Here is a 21,989-nt window from a genome sequence, read left to right as displayed (position 1 = left end):
TTTTTGAAACTTTCCCTAGCCTGTCTAATCCTTTTCCAAAAAGAGTTTCTAGCCTTTAAGGTATTAGGAGCATAAATGTTTGTGAGAACCCATGAAAAACCATCTTTAAGACGCTCAAATTTAATACAAGAAAAATTACTTTCCTGAATAATGACCTAGCCTTTAACAGTTTTAAGATTCCAGATGGTTGCAATGCCTCTAGAAGCACCCTCAGAACTTCCCCCACTAATATTACCATTTTTGAAGAACTTCAAAGATTCAACTTTTTCTCTACCCATTTTGGTTTCTTGAATAAAAAAAATGTCAGGATTGCTATCTCTTATCATATTCCTAATAATATCATGTTTATGGGGATTGTTTAGACCCCTTATGTTCCAAGAAATTATCTTCATAGCTACTTACCAATTCCCAGCTCCGTGAGAGTTTTTTGAGTTCCATCTGCTATGTTCTTGCTGGCCTCCATATCTCTAACTTTGTGGTTAGAGGGTCATCCTAGGGAAGAGGAGATGTATCCCACATCAACTTGAGCTATTCTGCTAGATTTCCTAATCAGGGGTGTCGAGGGTGTTGCTGCTTTCTTACTCCTATGTTTAGGCTGCTTCCATTCCATTTCTGACATAGGAGCCGGTTCCGGATTGATGAGGATTTTGGAAATTTCATCTTCATTACCCCATTTAGGAGTTCTGGACTCAGTTGAAATAATGTTTGCTATTCTTGAGTTCTGATTTGAATCCGAAAGACTTAATCCCAAAATCGCACACTTTTGGGCTTCTTGAATTTCAAAACTAGGTATGGCTATAGAAGAGTCCATCCTTTCAACTTGGATATGGGATCTCACCTTCCTCAGGTTGATAGTCTCTAGCTTCCACTACCTTGTTTTCATATGTGTCATCAACCACTTCATCTTTCACTTCTGGAGGATCATTCTGATCATTCAAATCCTTTTTCTGAGTTGTTCTTATGGGACTAGCTTTGGTTATTTCATTTCTATCTGCTTCCTATACCGTGGGACTGAAGATAGAGTTTGAGGCTTCCTTTTGTTCCCCCAAAGGAGAAAAGTGATTGGAATTTCCTTCCTTATTTTCTGTGTTTTTAACTTGCCACACCCGTTTCTCTGGCATATTCTAGCTTTCAATCTGAGGTTTTAATTGTTTAGGCTCCACCTTTTGCTTTTTTGGGCAAGATTTTGCCTAATGACCTACCTTTTTACAGTGGAAACATGCAAAAGGAATAGTTTCATATTCTATATGTTGCTTCCAGGTTCCCAGTTTTGAAACTAGATCAATCTGTTCTGGCATATCTGCCTCAGGGGCTACTCCAACACAGAACCTTGCATGGGTTAATTTTCTTTTTGAAGCAGTGAGTGGGCCTATAGAGAGCAGCTCACCAAAAGAACTTGCTATTCCAGAGAAGATGCTTTCTGCCCAATACTCAAGAGGTAATCCTAGGAGCTTTATCCAAACTAGAACCTATGCCAAAATAGAATCATTCATGTTTAATTTCGGATGCCATTTTCTTAGAACCAGGGCTATCTTTCCTACCATCTAGGGACTCCTGCATAAGATCTTAACCTTATCTTCTTCGCATGAAAAAGAGAAAGACAAAAGACCTTTGTGTAGTGCCGAGACCTCAACGTTTCCTTTAAGGGCCCATTTTCATTTAAGAAAGGCCCTAACAACTTCAATGTTTGGGCATGGACCCATAAATTTCCCTACCAAGGAGTTTGATATATCATTGATATTATGGTCCAGAACCTGGTCAGGGATGGAGATAGCAAACTTACCACCAGAAGGGTCATAAATGTTCTTAATAGGAGGAAGGGAGGATTTACTAGTTGGTCTAGATCCAAAAAGGGAAGACCATTTTTTCCCCTCCCTCCTGCTATCCACGGGGTCAACTAGTGGCATGGGCCCCCCATTGGACCCTTCCCCAAGATGCCCAAAAGAATCCGTTGTCACAACAAACAAAGTACCATCAGACTGTGAGTCAGCAACAGGAACTAGGAAGTCTGGGGGCTTGTCCTTATCATCAATAGGACCAGCACCATTGATCTAGCTGCTCTCACCATTGGAACTAGGGTTCCTGCCTTGCTGGAAATTTGAAATTTGAGCTCCCGCTCCCACTCCTCCCATATTGTTTTTCCATTTGGCTGATTTCATTGAAAGTTAATTGGGTTATGAACTCAAAAGGAATATGTTTATATTCACTCAAATTTTGTTTTACCTTTGTATTATGGATGAAACATTTAGGATCAAATCCCTCTCTTGGTTTTCCTTGTGGCAAATTGTAGTATGTTGATTTGGCATCTATAAGCTCATGGCCATCTATGGCCATGATAGTGAAATCTCCAAAATAAAGTATGCCTAGCATGAGTGTTTTTTGTCATATGAGCTTAGGTTCATAGCATCATAATAGGACAACTGCCTTATAATTTCCAGATAGGTCACCTTGTTTGGCATAGTCCCAGGGAGAAGGAATGGACCCCCCCTCAAATCCATATACTTTGATTTTGGTAGAATATTCAAAGGAGTACCAATCTCCCCAATTTTGATCCACCTTACCCCTTTCATCCTTGTCCTTTGGTCTAAGAAATCTTTGTATATCTGGTGTCAAGGTATAGTTCCATGGGTGACCAAAAATCTTATAAAGTGGTTTAAAAAATACTCTTCAAATGAAAAATAATGGGACCAAATGCACCTGCTATCCCATATTGCAGTCCACATTTGTACTGGCCTTAAATTGCCAAGTTTATCATAATCCATAATTTTCAAATGATTTGCTCACACCCCCATTTCTTGACACACATACAAGATCATATGCATAAGTAGTGAGTAATGTTTGAAGTATATACACTCACTATTACTTTGAATTATTCTCAAATCCATATTGAGTTTCTGCTAAGTATTTTGCATAGTCAATGGATGGGCATCATGGCTTTGTATATCTACAACCAGTACCATTGGTATGATTGACATTTGTGAGGGTGCATCCATACCAAAGCCTTGACAAATAAAGTAGTAAGTGTATTGAAAATATTCTTCAAATTTTTCAAAAGGGAACAATGGTTTGTCATTACTTTCAAATACTCTAAGTTTCTGCCCATCTATCCTAGGCCTATGGAGAGGTAGCCTCCATCTCTTATAGTCATTGTCCATCTTGTGGTACTCATCCTTAAGCTCTCCTAATATTACCTTCTTGGCAAGCCTAGTATCCAACACAAATACTAGGGATATATAATCTTGGGTATTTGATATGTGATATGATTTGTGGGCATCACATATCATTTTCTTCTTTGGGTTATAATTTTTTGCAATTACCTTCATCAATTCCAAATTCACATAAACATTTGGTACAAGTAGATTTCCTAAATTCAACTCACATGGGTGTCATACTAGTTTTTGTCTGAACATTCTTTTATAATAGTACATGAATATATCATATCCCCTTTCAAGGGTCCATATATCTCCCAAATTTCCCTGTCTATCTTCCAGTCTATTAGCATCAGGGTTTAATTATGTAGTCATCTTGGATTTAGGACTTGAACTAGGCATTTGATCTATTAAATCTTGATTGGCTTGTATCCCTTCTTTTTTCTGCCTTTTAGCCTTTGGTTTCTCAGATGTCTCTTCCATAATTCAATTATTGTTTTTCCTTACGGGATTTTGAATGGAATTTCTTACAAATAAAAACCCTAGACCATGATTTTGTTTAATCAAGAATAACTTGCAGTATGGAGATACTTACTTGCAATTTGAATCTGAGGCAATTTTTCCACTTCTGGTTTTTCCAATTTGTAGTGTCTTGTAGACAATATATCCTTTAGCATCTTCCAGATTGTTTTTAATATAACATTCTTACTCAACTTTTGTTCATAAATTTTCACTCGTGTAAGCTCCATTGTAAATAGAGTAGTCAGTAATTTGAGTTCTAATTCCAATTTTGAATTGTCTTGTTGATGTGACAACCTTTTCTCATTCCAGCGACAAGACTAGAAAAAACTCTCTTTAATTAGGAAGTGTATTGAGATGTATCTTCTTGGTGCCACAAACCCTAAGGCTTCTTTATTTGTTTCCTATCTTGTCAAATAGACATAAGAAATCTCTTCTCCATATTCAAATGTCTTCTTGATGAAATATTTTGTTAACCTTGTGATTGATCGGAGAGATTCTAAAATCTCTATTCGATGTTATTTATATGTGATTGAAGAGACCTTAACAAAGTATTCTCAAAATACCACTATCTCTTCGATGAGTTATCTTGCCTCATTAGGTTCTGTATCAAAGAGAGTTGAACTATCTCCCTTCAATAAGAGTAAGTCTCTTTGATGAGTTAATTGTTTTTGTCTCTATGATATTACTTTACATGACGAGGAGACATTAAATCTTTCTCTTCAGTATAACATTCTCTCTTTGATGGTTCATGCTTTAGTCTCCTTTTCAGTCAATGCTTAGTCGATGATACTTATAAAGAGTTTCTATGATGTTCACATCTCTTTGATGATTCATTTGTTCTTTCAAACTATTTCATCAGAGAGACTTAGAAAATCTCTCTTTGATCTTGCCATGTCTCTTCAAAGAAAACTTTTGCTAGTGGTAAAAATTTTTTTACCTACAAGGTCAAAGAGACATTAAAATGTATGTTCGATATATGTTAAATTTTGAATTTATAATCTTATATGAATACTCTTGCCCTTTTGGGCATTTTCTCATCACGGTGTTTACTCTGTTATTTTGTATGCAGTCTGTAGTCCTCCCGATCTATACCTAGAATATATAATTTGGTGTATATTGGTTAGAAAACACATTGAATTATGACTAAGCATGACATTGGTTGTTTGAAGGGATCAAGTAAGGTTGCTATTGGTGATGAAAAACACACAAAGAGTTGGTTTATTTTAGTTAACCAATACTATAGAGAGTAGTGGGAAAATTATTTAGGCACAACAAAATAATACTCATATCGACTTAAGAAATTTTTGTAATATCTCTAGTTGTTTTTACACAATATTTTTACGCTCCAATAGTCTCTTCGATATTGACTCAAAAAGGAATTTGTTTGTTATCTCGTGTTCCCTTCTTCCATTGTGTTAGGATTTCCACTACCTTTGGGGGATGAGGTCAATTTAATACAATTATTCTTGATATATATTATTTATCACAAGTACATTGCTAACCCCAAAGTTAGTGGATCCCTTATGTGATTTTTCCTCTATGTTTTGTGACCATTATCCTTTGATTTGTCCTTTCTTGTAGCATCTCATTGTGGTAGCGTGCTTGTATATTTTATGCATGCTACCTTAAAGATATTTCTCTCGATAAGGGGCACACAATTATTTTAATGTGGGGGCATACACTCTGCTCAATGTTACACTTTATGCACACACCAATGTCATGTTTTCAATTTAATTCAATATCCAAGTTACTTTGCAAATTGAGCCTTTTTCTTTGTCATTTGGTATTTCAAATTGTTATTTTCCATGACTCATAGTAAGCACAAATATTACTAGGCCACTATAGTCATCCTTTTTCCCCTTCATGTGTTGTCCCTTTTATCTCAATATTAGAGTAGTAAGATCCTAAAGTCCTTGGGGGATTGGTGTGTCTTGTCTCTTTGGTATCTTGGTGAAAGTTTTTCAATCCAACTTTGCACTTTACCATGAGTATGGATGTAGTCTCACACTTCCACTAAATGTAGAGTTGTAAATTGTATATGCATACAATTTTGTCCTCACCTAGACCTTACCTTTGCATTCTTTCTTTCATTGCCTAGTGTCTACTAAATTTTTCTACTCACACCTTCCAAAAATCTATATTTCCAACTCTCTTCCTGACCCCTCTTCAAATATGAGTCCTAATCTATAGGACCAAGGTGCCCCCATTGCCCTGGTCCTTCTAATGAAGACCCAAATTTTGTCCCATCAATGGTCACTTTAACTAGGTAGGAATTTAGGTCCTACGTTGATTTTCTCTAGAAATTCAAATAATTTTTGGATAGTTAAGTATGAAAGGAGGCCTACCCCTCTCATTTGAAAGATAGATGGATGGATATCTCTCAATTACACTCTAGAAAATTCAATTCAAGTGAGTAATCAATCAAGCATTGAAGAAGAGGTCAATTCAAGTTAAATCATTCAAGATGTCATCCTTGATCAACCTTCCATGAAGACATTCTACATGACATCCTAAACCCTTGGCATGAGGATTCAAACAAGCTTCATCAAGGTATCAACTTTAATTACAAGTATTCAAATCTATCCTTTCCCTTAAAAGAAAAGTATTCTATTGCAATTGAATTCTATTTGAATTATCATTTCAATTTCAAGGTTAATTCCTAAACCAAGGTTTGAACCAATGAAAACCCCTATCTACAACCATTTTCTCCCTTTTTGTGTCTAGGAAATTGATTCTGATGCAATCAAAGATTCTCATAGAGAATATGATGATGAACAAATTCAAATTTTATAAGCACAAAAAGTGAAGGACTAAGTAGCTCCCAGTACCCTGGTCCTAAGAATTTTGTTTGATCTTCTGATAATGGATTTTGTGTGTCTCCCTAATCTGAAAAACATCCAATTTATCTGCTTGAAAGTTGCAAGACTAGGGTGCTCTACCCTCCCGGTCTCAACAATTTGGCTTAGATTTTCAGATATATGTTCCAATTCATTTTCCCTTCTTGCATATTTGTGTGCAACTCTTTTTGAAATCTAGAACACTCTATCATTGTTGTTTTCTTCAATTCCTCATTATTTTCATTAAATCCAACTTTAAAATTCAAATACAACTTGAATTCGAAAAGAGGAATCAAACACATGATCTAATAAACATCTCAACCATTTCTTTAATTGAATTGTGGCTATATCTATTGGGTTCCATTCCTGTTTTAAATGTGAAGGGGTGACCCCATTAAATTAGTGATTTTACCTACATTGTGGTGAAGCCCTAACTTTCCACCCTTCACACCTTGCTTAATATTTGTAATGTTTAATTATTTTATCATGTGTGTTGCACTTAAGAGAACCTATATGAATGTCCAGCACGTAGAGATTCTATTTATATTCCAATCTTGGGACCACCTGATGGGTTGTATTATAACATTGTAATATTATGTAATTATTTAAAATTGAATAAATATATTTAACAAAGTGAAAAATTGGTACCCAATTAAATTAGGGGTCAATGGTATTTTGTTCACATGGTTTTGTGGCACATGCTTTTACTTCACCACTTGGTTGTATTTGTGTGAGCTTGAGTCTATAAAAGCAAGCACATGTTTAGTGGTTAAGGTTGGCTAGTGGTTTGGGCTATCTTTGTATTGAGTCCTTTGGAGGATTACATTTATGGAGTATAGCATGGGATGTGTGGATTCATGCTTGGACATATGGGAATGTATTGGAGGGATTAGTCATTCACAAGTATTCATTGTAACTTTGTAAGTTCTTTGTATTGTTTTATGTCTAAATAAAACAATGGAATATGGATGCTTTTGGAGGCTGGGTTTTTCCCTCATGAGGATTTTTCGATGGCATATCTTGTGTTATCTTTTGTTGTGCCTATTGATCTTTACATAATGGTGATTTTTTAAGTTTGTATGCATGGTTTTCTCTAATGGGTTATGTAGGAAATGGATTAAATGTAATTGGGTATGAAGAATTATTTTCTAACACTCCTTTCTAAATAGCCATTTTTAATACAAAGAGTTTCCTTAGTATTCTCTATAATATCAAATAAATTGGAACTAGTAGGATCCCATTAAAATAACCTTATCACTTGGGCCATATGACATGAAGAACTCAAATATTAAGGATGGAAAGCCATGAATTTTTTTATTATAGGTTCATATGGATGACCACTAGACTCTGAATAATATATAACATGAAACAAACACAACCTAGAGCATCTGATTAAAACATATGTATACAATTCTTCTAAGAAATGATACAAGAAAATATGAGAATTATCTAGCATAGTTTACCATTATGAACATATGTAATAAATTAGACACTGGATTAGCAGTGTATACATAAAAGTAAGATAAATTTGTTAGAAACATACATGTGTGAAGAAAATCAAGTGAATTTAAGTTACATTTTTAGAAAACATGTGTCTTATGAAGTGCATAAGTATCAAGTGGAGGAGAAGAGAACTTCAAAAATGATATCGTAGGCATGTAATCATTACCAAGGTCAAATCAGTAGATCTATCATTATGAAATACATTGTGTGCATCCATCATGAAGAGCTATAGTAAAATCCATATGGTATATTGAAAAATTATATCAAAATACAAGATGTGAAAATTCACAAAAATTCAAATGTTGAATCCAAAATTTGGAAGGTGAAACCCTAAATCAAAGCACTAGGTGGGTTCAAAATGTCAAGGATCACTAGAACTTTAGGAAAATAATTTGTACACCCTAGGGTTATTTGGGTCTAACAAATTGTTATGAAATAGAAAAATGCAATCAAATCTAAATAAAGTGATAAGAATGTAAAATGCAATTCTAGAAAGAACAAATATAAGTGGTGACATAGATATTTCAAATTGTGACTATAATCTTTCCCTTGTCATAGTTGATATGTTGTGAAAAATATTTTAAAAACTAGATTTGATAATAGAATGGTGGTCAAAAGATGGAGATAGATTGATGATTATATTTTTTATGTCCTAGATAGATTTGTACACATGGTGTAGTTCTCAAGGTTGATGGCATGAATTATTCCTCCACTCTTCTACTTTGTAATGTTTGGCAAGTATTATGGAAACATCTTTGATAACTAATTAGCTCTTATTTAAGATATAATTAATTTTTTTTTAAAGTAGAAGATATGGCAAGAAAACATGCAATGTACTTCAATTATAAATTAATTATGCATTATTGACTTATGTAAGTGATGATGAAAGTCTTATTATACCAAGAGGTGTATTAAGCTCACATAATGGATTGAAAAACCCCTATGAACATAAACTTCATGCAATTTAAAGCGATGCCCGTTTGCTTTTTATATATAAATAAATTTATTCATCTATTTATTTTTAATTTAATTTTTTATTTTTAAATTATAATCAATATTAAAAAACTATGTTATGTTATAAAAACATAAGAATGACATGGATAAAGGTATTCTTTAAAAAATGTAATATTTTTAAAAATATAAATAATAAATTGTCATAATTTATTTCTATCTTTAAAGTTTTTTAATAGATATTATAAAATGATATATTAATATTATAAATTGTAATATTATTTTATGTAAGTGGAATAGTGGAAAAATAATTATTATATTATATTATTAATTTTTAATATTTTTTCTTTTTCCTGTTTGAAACTTAAAATAAAGATAGAATATGCTCATAATTATCATCAATTGAAGTAAATAACTCATCATCGTTATCTCTTTATCACATTGAAATGACAATTTTTCATTTTCCAACTTAGATCCTTGACCTCGTCCTCATCTTTCATTTGATTCTCCATAAAACATCTATAAATAAGATTTTTATTCAAGATTTTGTACAATCAATTTATGTAAATCCAATCTATTAGACTCGATCATCAATAACATCAACGTGCATTGATTTTGAGGTTTACATCTCAATTAGAATTTTATTTTGATTTCCATCTTCTCTTTCAAATTGTTTATATTTATTATTTTTTAATTTAATTCTTATAACTGTCGATGCAGAATTATATTTTCTAGAATTTTTTCAATTCATCATTATCTCTTTATCACTTTGAAATGACAATTTTTCATTTTCCAACTAAATCCTTGATCTCATCCTCGCCTTTCATGCGATTCTCCCTAGGAAAATCTATAAATAAGATCATCATTCAACATTTCAATACAATCACATTTATGTAAATCTAGTCTATTAAAATCAACAATCAATAAAATCAAAGTGCATCAATTTTAAGGTTTGCATCTCAAATTATAATTCTAATTTGATTTCCATCGTATCTTTCAAATTATCTAAATTTCTTATTTTTTATTTTAATTCTTAGAAAAAAAAAAGATTTGGGTTAAATTTATAGATGCACAATTCTATTTTGTAGAATGTTGCACTCGATATGCATTAAACTAATAAGCAATGAATATCAACTCTTCAATTCATAGTCAAACAAATTTCTCACTTGAGTTTTCAAAGGAAGCACTACAAGTATGTGGAGATGAGAATGTTGGTTTCTCTTTGTTGAGCATATTTGTGGTGTTGAGTTTAGCTCGAGGGGGAGAAAAGGGCACAACATTAGATCAAATTTTCACTTATTTTAGGTTCTACTTTTGCTAGATGGAAATGCTAGGGATGTTCTATTTTGTCATTTGTGAATGGAGTATGTGTGGATTAGTCCATGACCCAAAGCCCAATTAGAAAAATGTTGTGAAAAATCTATAAACTATTGAAATTAGCTTGGTAGATTTTATTAATAAGAAATATGTTTGTCTTAACATTAGAGGTAGATTTAAGTGATTAAAGTCCGCTTTGTAATTTGAATGTTTTTTAATCTTTAATTCAAATGAAAATTATGTTTTCTATTACATATTATACATATGAAGGTAATGCGAAACTACTTCAATTAATACTCAATTTAATTATTAATATATGTTTGAATTGAGTTGTTTTGATATATTTTTATATTTATAATATTCAAAAATTGTAATTAAATATATTTAAATAATTAAACATAAAAAAATTACAAATTTACAATAGTTAGATTTATTTTCAAAGTTTTTAGTGAATTTTACTTTTGTCCAATTTAATTTAATTTAATTTAATTTCTATTAATACTCAATTTAATTATTATGATAGATTTTTTATGGTTATAATATTCAAAATATTGTAATTAAATTTATTAAAAAATAATAACTATCAAATAAATTACAAATTTACAATAATCAGATTTATTTTCAAATTTTTAGCAAATTTTAATTTAATTTTATTTTTTGGTGATGTAAATTTTGTTCATGGAATTTATATTTAGTATTATTATTCTTATATTTATGTCTCGTATAATTTAAATTGATATCTCTCAATGCATTTTGCATATATTTTTTAAAAATATAAATCTATTAGTAATACCATGTATTGATATAAATCAAATCTATTTAATGATAGTCCCAGAAATATTCATGTATAAACCAATAATTTATTTTTTGTATTATTAGTGAATGTTAGTGCTCAAATTTGATTCGTGGGAACTAAAACCAAAGCACTATCCATTAGCTTGCATGCAATGTGATATAGTTTTTTTGTGTAAATGAAGTCTTCTTCTATAGTGAATTTGAATAAAAAGAGCCCCCCTAGCATAGTAGAGACAAAGACACTACCTTTTAAATTCCATATGGAACCAACCCATCTTCTGACCATATCTATTGTGGGTTTGAAGGCTAACAATCTCCCCACCAAGAAGAGGTGTAGGGAGGAAGCAATATTATCCATAATACTGTCGAGGAAACAAATCTTGGGACCATCCTCACCAGCAGTTACCTTTGGCAGCAGAGTTGACGAGCCTGACTTAGTATTTCCAACAAGGGCACCTTTCTAGGTACTCGCTTGAGCTTCCCTAGGAAAAGGCCCCACAACATCAGCCTTGGGAACCTTGTTAGGAGAATCCAAGCTGGAGGTCTCATGTGGAATCTTCACATGGGAGGGAGCCTCGTGTAGCACCGCATCACAAGCATCAACGACACCAACCAAGGGAGCCCACCCCGCACTCTAGGAGTGTAGCACGAGAGCCATATTTGGACACAACTACAGGTTCCAAGGAGGACAGACCCTCCCTTGCAGAAACAACAACCATTGTAGAAATTCAAAATTCAGGAGAGCGAGAAAGTTGCAAAGCTAATCTAGTTATATTTGTGTTAATAATGATAAAAGTGAGCATATTTATGGGCGTTGAGTTTAGCTCGAGGGGGAGAAAAGGTCACAACACTAGATCAAATTTTCACTTATTTTAGGTTCTAGCTTTTCTAGATGGAAATGCTAGGGATGTTATCTTTTGTCATTTGTGAATGGAGTATGTTTGGATTAGTCCATGACTCAAAGCCCAATTAGACAAATGTTGTGAAAAATCTATAAACTATTGAAATTAGCTTAGTAGATTTTATCAATAAGATATATATTTGTCTTAACATTAGAGGTAGATTTAAGTGATTAAAGTCCACTTTGTAATTTGATTGTTTTTTAATCCTTAATTCAAATGAAAATTATGTTTTCTATTATATATTATACATATGAAGGTAATGTGAAACTACTTCAATTAATACTCAATTTAATAATTAATATATGTTTGAATTGAATTATTGTGATAGATTTTTTATATTTATAATATTCAAAAAATTGTAATTAAATTTATTTAAATAATTAAATATTAAAAAATTACAAATTTACAATAGTTAGATTTATTTTCAAATTTTTTCATGAATTTTCATTTTGTCCAATTTAATTTAATTTATTTTAATTTTTATTAATACTCAATTTAATTATTTTGATAGATTTTTTATGTTTATAATATTCAAAATATTGTAATTAAATTTATTAAAATATTATAACTATCAAATAAATTATAAATTTACAATAATCAAAGAAAAGAAAAGAAAAGAAAATAAAATAAAATGGTAAAGAAAAGAAAATGGTTTTTTTGTTTAAATATAAACAATATTTATTGTAAAGAAAAGAAAATGGTTGAATATATGTTTTCGTATGAAAGGTCCATCGATATTAAATTTTGTTAAAAATGCATTAACATCTCAATCCAGCTAAGCATGTGGGTCCCACGAGAAAAACAAATGGATTAATTTATTCATCCTCATTAAAGGAATGCAATATAGACAAATTCTACCAACTTCTCTTACAAGGTGGGAGCGGACTAGGCGAGGAATAAATTATGTATAGATATTATTTTAATGAAAAGAATACCCTATTTTAATAATTTAACAATTGAATTGAAACAAATATAATAATTATAAAAGAGAATTGTGTGTATTTAATTTTAAAAATTGATGATAAAACAATGATGATTATGTGTGAATTGATTTGCTACCTATTTACACCTAAAAATGGTCTGAAGATAATTAATTGAATAAGAAATTATTTAATTAATCTCCCTCCCCAATTTAATTGAATTCATCAACAATTTGATTAAATCACCCCTTTTCATCTACTTATTAATAAATCTAAGGATTTATTAAATAGGTACATAAATCTAAGGATTTATTAAATAGGTTCATCTCAATAATCCTCCTTAATTAATTAATTCAAATTAATTAATTCCCCCCATCAAAATCATTCTTCTAATCTTCTAATTAATTAAAACAAATAAAATCAATGAGTTGTTGAAACTAATTAGCCATTTTCCTATTAAATGAATTTCTAAATTCAAATTCTCCTAACATTTAACCACCTAACCTAACCATTCCTAAACCTAACCCATTCTACCTACCCCCATGTCCCCTTTCATCTAACATCTTCTAGAACCTTTGTGACACTTGTCACTAAGTGTTCCCTTTAATCCAACCTCCTTTGCCAACTTCCTCCAATTTAACCATTGATATCTTCATATCAATCTTGACCGTTGAATCCTGCCACCTCACCCCAAGCCTTAGAAATCCTATAAATAGACCCTATTTTGGAGTTCAAATGGCTAATTCATATTCATACAATCCCAAATTCATGCCCATCCATATCATTTTGATCATCATTTGCATTGTTATTATAGGCATCTAGCTTACAGTTTAACAATTTTAGCAATGTTATCATGCTCAATTTAGCTTAAATCTTATCTTAATCATGCTAGATCAATCACTCATATAGCTTAATCATTCTGTTCTTTGCTAGATCATGCATCTTAATCATTCAAATCCTGCATCTAAGTGTAGTCAAATCACTGGAATTTGCATACTAAGATCTGAGAGCAAAATCCACAATCGCATTTACTAGGAGGCAATAAGTCGATTAGCTATGGTTTTATATTTCATTGATTATATCTTCTAACCATGCTTGTAATGATTTATTGAGTGTTTTGTGTTGCAAGAATAGGAATAATAGGTACACCACACAGATACACGACATTTTGGCGCCCACCGTGGGGCATAAATCATCATTTTTAGCCTCTCAACTTCTTCAAAATTCTATCTATGCTGGACCTAAATCAGAATGTCGTACGAGTTGATTTTCCAACTTGTACGAACTACCTTTGAGTTTGGTATGAAACTTAATCCTCTTTCGTACGAGGTATAAATTGTTGTCGTATGAATTCTTAACTAAGTAAATTTTGTCTTGTATGAACTTAATCCTCTATCGTACGATAGCTAAATCCTTCTCGTATGAGTTTTTGCTTTAGAAATTCTTTATTCGTACTAGCCTGTTCCTCTATCGTACGAGTTTATTTTCACTATTGTACTAGAGCTAATTCTATTTCGTACGAATTTCTGGCTGCAAAATCTTTAGTCGTACAAGTTCATTTTGGTCTTTGTATGAAATATAAAGTTATGTCGTACTAACTGGAAAGGCGTGTCATATGAGTCTCTACTCTGTCATTTAAAAAAACAAAACTGCAAGTTAGAATTTTCAAGTTTGTCTATATGTTGGTAATTTGCATTTTTGAAGGCCTTCTGGTCATTTTTAGCCCTTGAAACTAGGCACACTCTTTCAAAATTTCATCTACAAATCTTGGAGACCTTTCCAACGAGTTAAATGGCTCGTAATTTTGAGTCCCGAGTAGAAAGTTATGCCTATTGGAAGTTAGGATAAAATTTCATATAGTTTTTTTGAAAATTTCATAGTTCGGATCACTAATGCTAACTCTGAACTGTTTATGAGATGTTTGCAGCCTAACTCTTTTCTGCAGGACGCTTGTCAAAGATACGCTTGTCAAAGACAAATTCTAAACACAATCATGACTGCTAATGGATCTATTTTGTAGGTTGCCTACGAATTCAACTAAACTTTGTGTATTCATTAAAGTTTTCTAGGCACATTTCAATTTGGGCTAAAAAATGAACTATCATGTCTTATGTGTATTTGATGATAGGCGAGTATGCTCTCACCTTTCTTAGGTGATCAGAAAGCTAGACTCATCTTTTATTTCATTAGTGCATTTCTTTAGCAGGCCTACCCTCCTGAGGAGTAATAACTATTAACCTTTAAGGCCGGTGAGAGGGGAATGACCTAAGTGGGAATGGCTAATTCCAAGTAATCCAATCCACTATAAAATAAATATGTTTTTGATGAAAATCAAAGTAGCGATAGTGCTCGGGAATAGCTCTCCTCTGTACCTTCGGGTATATCAAACCTTGGTTTTCAAGGCTGGGAGACCTCTTAATTGAGTTTATACCTTGACGCGCCGAACGAATCCCTTACTAGTTCCAAGTTAAAATAGAAGCTACCCAATTCACCTCCGAAAGGGTGATAATCCTTGTGCAAGAGAGATAGTAACTCTCCCAAGACACTTTCCATATCGTGCCCACATTAGCATTTGGAGTTGGATAATACGGTGTTGAGAATCCATTATGTGATGCTCAATGACCGTATTCAGATTAGCTATTGGGTGTGTACCTAAGTCAGCAAGAAAAGGTTAGGGTTTAGCATGCTTGGAGTCAATTATCATATCAAGTGTTTGCTGTCTATTCATCCCTAAAATTGAAAAATCAGACATCAAAAATTGGAAAACACAAGCAAGACACCAAAATTCACAAATCCAAATTCAGCAAAACAAATATTTTTTTATCTCTATCTAGTTCTCAGTCGTATGAGTCAGGTTCTTTGTCATATGAGTTAGGATTACTGTCGTATGAATCTGTTTGTAGAAAATATTTAGTCATACTACATAGAATTCTATGTCGTACGAGTCATCTACTTTGTCGTATGGTTCAAAAAGTTATGTCATACGAGTCTCTTCTTTTTACATGAAAACTTCTACTTTGTCATATAGACCCATATCTTGTGTCATCCTAAGCTGTATACCCTATCATATGAAACTCTGCATTTGTTAGTCTAGAGCTGAGTCTTACATGCCTATTTCAGATTTGTCATTTCTGCCTGATCAATTTGTAGTAAACATAAATACCTATTAACCTGTCATCTGTGCTTAGATTGTCATCTTGGTTCACTTAGTCAAGTTATCAAATCGAATCCTAGCACAATATCAAACACAATGTCTATTTTAATTAGAGCGTAGAGACATAAGATTGCTGAAACTTTTGAAATATCTGAAAATCATAGCAACATGGCATACCAAAACAAAAGACAAGAAGACATAACAAACCAACATATCAGAGAAATCAAACAAGTCCAGGATCAAAATCCAATCATGTCAAAACCTAACAGGGATTCAATTACATATCCGAAGAAAGGTGGCTCTTTTATGCAACTATTAAAAAGATCCTTAAAAGATTTGGATGTGAAAGATCAAAATTGCACACCTATATCTAGCAATGGTTTATCCCCTCATAAGAAAATTGACTCTCCAAAGGCATCTATTCTTACACCTCTTAAAAGCTTGCAAAAACCTTCCATAGCATCATCGCAAAACAATACACCTAAAGATGGAGTTTCCCAAGGGATATCCATAATGACAATCAAACCTATTTCAGAGGATCATATTCAAAGCTCATCTACTTCATATCCAAGCATTGATTCCTTGCAAAATCCTCATAGTGCTTCCTTGCAAATTGAAGTCCTCATTCATAAAATGCTCGTTAAACATGTCCAAATAGATGGAGGAGCTAGCTTAAATATTTGCTCATTGAACCTTGTCCGTTCTCTAGGTTATGTAGTTGATTCCCAGAAAAGGATACAAATCAAAACACATAATGAAGAAGAGCATTCCTCTAAAGGAGTAGTGATATTACCCATCAAAGTGGGACCTTTGCAGAAAGATACACCATGCCAAGTTCTAGACATGGAATTACCATACAACATACTCTTGGGAAAACCATGGATACATGATATGCAAGCTATATCATAAACATGTCACCAGTCCTTAAAATTTCCCTACAGTGGGCATGAAATCACTATCTCAATAGTCTCAAATCCATTGTAGTGTTGTAGTAATCTGAAATCACCTCAAGAGGTCATTGTTCCACATAACAGAGAGGCAACATCTTTAAGCAAGGAACAATCATTTGAATCAACTATGTCAAAAATGGAAAAAAAAATGCAGCTAAAAGATCAAGGGAATGGAGAATATTTGCTATCATGGAAAAACAAACAAGAGCAACTTCAAATTGAAAGAGAAGAGGAAGCAGATATAGTAGTTGATGTAGTTCACACATATGCAGAAAAAACGTTAGGAACTAGCCTACTTGAATTAGAGTCACATTCGACTGACATGGACTTAATTGAGGACGATTAGGAACTTTTTGTGAGAGGACATTCTAATGAGAGTATCATTCTAGACATCAAAATACATACTGAAAGCTTTGACATCTCTATCATGACCCCTAATATCTTTGAAACTATTCAACCTGAAGATCCTTTATCCTTAACCTATCCCGAACCTATGGACTAGGAAAATGAAGAATACAATGCCATTGATACCTCACCTAATGACCATGCCATATCCTTATATCTTGATGAAATCAAACCTGCAAAAACTTTCACCAGGGATTCTGCTAACGTATCTATGAGTCAAGTGGGTGTTAAATCTCCTAGTCGCAAAATTGAAAATAAAGAAAAGAATATCAGGTGTAATGCTGAAAACCATTTCTTGGCAACAATAGATCGAGAAAAAGCAAAAATAAAGGATGCATCTAATGGTGAAAACCTCCTCGAGGTGCCGAAAAATAAAAAAAATAAAAAACAATGAAAAAGCAAAAACAAAAAAAAATCAAATATGAGAAAAAGTGCAATAAAACTGATGGTGAAATCCTGGCAAACAGGCGCTATCTATCAGCTAGCTCTTTCATCTATTAGTTCATGCATTTTTTTTTCCACTTGCATTCATCCTCCATCAACATCCATCATGAAACATTTGTACATACACAAGCATCACAACTACTCTCTTTCTATGGTTTGGATCATTGAGTATATCATAAAAACTTTATTTCTAGGCTTGGGGAAAAATCCTACACCTAGCTGGGAGCAAAAGTTTTTGATCATTTTTGAGCTTAATCAAATAGCTAAAACAATAGTTAGACAACACTTATCAAGCGAAAATATTGAGACACATCCAATGTCAAACATGAGATCACATCGTTAACTATCAAGCTACCACACGTTAGTCTAAGCACATTGAACAAATTTTAATGGATGATATCTTTTGGATACTGCTTTTCAGCACTTTGGTTCAACTTTATTATCTTGATTTTCACTATCATGATTTTTGAGTACCTCTAGGATGTCTTTGACTAGAGGAACAAGGAAGGAACATGATATTTTTCTTGTCTGTTGTCTATAAATTAATCATTAGTAGGTGCAAATTTGTCCCAGGACATGATCAACGAAGTATCATTGAAGACATTTCTGATTTGCATATGCCAATGGTTAATACTACCTATTTTACACAAACAACACTTAGGTCATCATGGTTTAATTATACCTTGATGCTTGTGTTAACCTGCAATATCAAAATCCAAGAAAGAAGTACTCAAGTCATCATGGTTTAATTATACCATCAATGTTTGCACTCACTTCCCACATTCCAAAAACCTCAGTGATGACAACAAAAAGCAATAATCCAGTGACTGGTCCAATCATAGTTTTGCATTCCATTGCATTCCATTGCATTTCATTAGCATTTGTATTATCATTTTAGCTTGCATTTCATTATTGCATGGATCCCAAAAGATCCTTTTATCCAAGGTCAAATCTATCGCAGGAATCATCAAAGTATCATCATAAGTATACACAATGAGAATGATGAACCATATCTCTCCAGATATTATTAACCAAGCAAAAATCTTATGCTAAACCATCAAATGCACCAACATCAGCATATCCAAAAATTTCAGCAAATGGTTATCAACAAATTGTCAGTTCTTTATCTAATAAATCTTATCAAATGAAATCAATCAATCAAACCTAATCAATTCTATCATCTTATATAGGATGAATCCTTCCTGAAACCAGATGTTATGATCATGTCTTATACAGGATGAATCCTTCTTGAAACCAAACATTATGATCATGTCTTATACAGGATGAATCCTTCCTGAAACTAGACAAATTGATTCTGATTCATGTCTTATATAGGATGTATCTTTCCTGAAACCAAACGCTCTGATCATGTCTTATATAGGATGAATCCTTCCTAAAACTAGATGATCATCTCTTATATAGGATTAATCCTTCCTAAAACCAGACTAAATCTAATCAATCAAGATTTTTCAATCTTACCGATCTAGGAAATCAAGCTAATCAAAGAACTCACATTTTCATCAAACATAGTTGTAGAAATCAAATCAAATCTATCAAGATATCAATCTCACAAAAACTCCAAAGATCAATTATCTCAATTGATCTCCCGAGGGGGCATCATCATATTGAGATTTAGCAATCAAGAGTTGGGGGCATCCTATCAAACCAATAGCATCATCAAAATGAGATTATTCTTTGAATCAACGCATCATCACACGTCACTTCAAAGAGGGACAAAATCTATACACCTAAAAATGGTCTGAAGATAATTAACTGAATAAGCATTTATTTAATTAATCTCCCTCCCCAATTTAATTGAATTCATCAACAATTTGATTAAATCACCTATTTTCATCTACTTATTAATAAATCTAAGAATTTATTAAATAGGTTCATCTCAAAAATCCTCCTTAATTAATTAATTCCCCCATCAAAATCATTCTTCTAATCTTCTAATTAATTAAAATAAATCAAATCAATGAGTTGTTGAAACTAATTAGCCATTTTCCTATTAAATGAATTTCTAAATTTAAATTCTCCTAACATTTAACCACCTAACCATTCCCAAACCTAACCCATTCTACCTACCCCCATGTCCCCTTTCATCTAACATCTTCTAGAACCTTTGTGACACTTGTCACTAAGTGTTCCCTTTAATCCAACCTCCTTTGCCAACCTCCTCCAATTTAACCATTGATATCTTTAGATCAATCTTGACCGTTGAATCCTGCCACCTCACCCCAAACCTTGGAAATCCTATAAATAGACCCCATTTTGGAGTTCAAATGGCCAATTCACATTCATACAATTCTGAATTCATGCCCATTCATATCCTTTTGATCATCATTTGCCTTGTTATTATAGGCATCTAGCTTATAGTTTATCAGTTTTAGCAATGTTATCATGCTCAATTTAGCTTAAATCTTAGCTTAATCATGCTATTCTTTCTAGATCATGCATCTTAATCATTCAAATCCTCTATCTAAGTGTAGTCAAGTCACTAGAATTTGCATACTAAGATTTGATAGCAAAATCCACACTCGCATTTACTAGGAGGCAATAAGTCGATTAGCTATGGTTTTATATTTCATTGGTTAGATCTTCTAACCATGCTTGTAATGATTTATTGAGTGTTTTGTGTTGCAGGACATGAATAACAGGTACACCACATAGATACACGACACTACCTCTAAAAAAAATTATATTGGTTCTATTACTATCTCAAAAGTTGAACCTTCACATTGACAACAAGTCTTGTGAGGTTGACAGATTGCCACAAACCTAATATTTTCTATGAGATTGATATGCAACTTGTGAGAAATGCTTAAAAAAAAAACTTTCATAGAAAGTTACTTGCCTTTACTTTCTTGGTATTTTAATTTGTCAAGGTGGTGTCTAGAAGCATAATTGAGGAGATTGTTAAGTTAATGGAGGAATGATTTCTCAAGGTCAAATCTACTAGCAAAATAATTTAAGCAATAAATATTGACAATTTCATTCACAAACATATAAAAGTTGCATATATGATGACAATGCAGATTTGATTCATTTTCTACACTTTGAAATTGAAATGTGCATTAGTTATTCTCCTCTTAATTTGGGATGATCAATTATTCTCCTTTATGAAATTAAGTGCACATTTGATGTCTTTAAATACCATGGAATGGTAATAAATATAAAAAAATGTGCTAAGTTAGCCAATAACAACTCGTAGAAGGAAGCAAGAAAGTTGAAATTTTAATTTGAATACATGGGATTCAAAGATAACTCCCACATACCTCAAGATTGACCTAATTCACAAATAAATGATTTACAAGCATAAGTTGATTATTTTGGGGCAATAAGTGAATTTATGGAATTGTGTAATGGGGATGAAATAGGGATGAGAAAATCAAAGATACATGGGAATAAGTGTAATGATAGGATCATATTATTGGGGGCTTGATCACTCAACATTACTCTATACCTAGTTCATCTTGCTCTCAGATGCCTAATCTCTTCATTTCTACTTTACCAAGAGTATGATTGTAAGATCATTCTTTGCTAAAGTGGGGGCTAAATTTAGTGTTAGAAATTGTATTACCCTGATTAAGGTTGTCTAATTCCACACTTAGGTTAGCACCCGCCTTAATGTGTACTATAGCATTTATAAGGTTCTTTTAGGCATTTGATTATTAATTTAATTGAATCTAAAGTCGTGTCTCAACAATTCACATATCATAAAATTGGGCCCTTAACCCTAGCGCACCCCTTTTTTATTTGATTTTAATTAATCCTAATAATGTCCTAATTTGAATCTTCAAATCACTTTTTCGCATATCTGAACACCTTGGATTGACCTATCATGTTGGATTTAACTTTATAGTCATGATATCTCAATTCCCTAGGAAATTGAAAAAAAGTTGGTTTGTAATAACCCACCCTAATTCATCCAACAAAAATTGATTATATATATATATATATATATTTTTTTTCTTTATTATGTTTTATTCAATTGCATACTCTGGGCATCCATCCAAATAGGATTGGGCATTCATCATTCGGGATGAGCTCCTAACCATGCGGGTTAGGCAATTGTCCATACGGGACGTAATTTTCATCTATCCAATACGGGATAGGCATCTACCCATACGGGGGTAG

The sequence above is a fragment of the Cryptomeria japonica genome, chromosome 7, assembly GCF_030272615.1.
Source record: "Cryptomeria japonica chromosome 7, Sugi_1.0, whole genome shotgun sequence".
NCBI classification, from domain to species: Eukaryota; Viridiplantae; Streptophyta; class Pinopsida; order Cupressales; family Cupressaceae; genus Cryptomeria; species Cryptomeria japonica.
The sequence above is the reverse complement of the archived record's forward strand: the minus strand, read 5'-3'. Positions refer to the sequence as shown.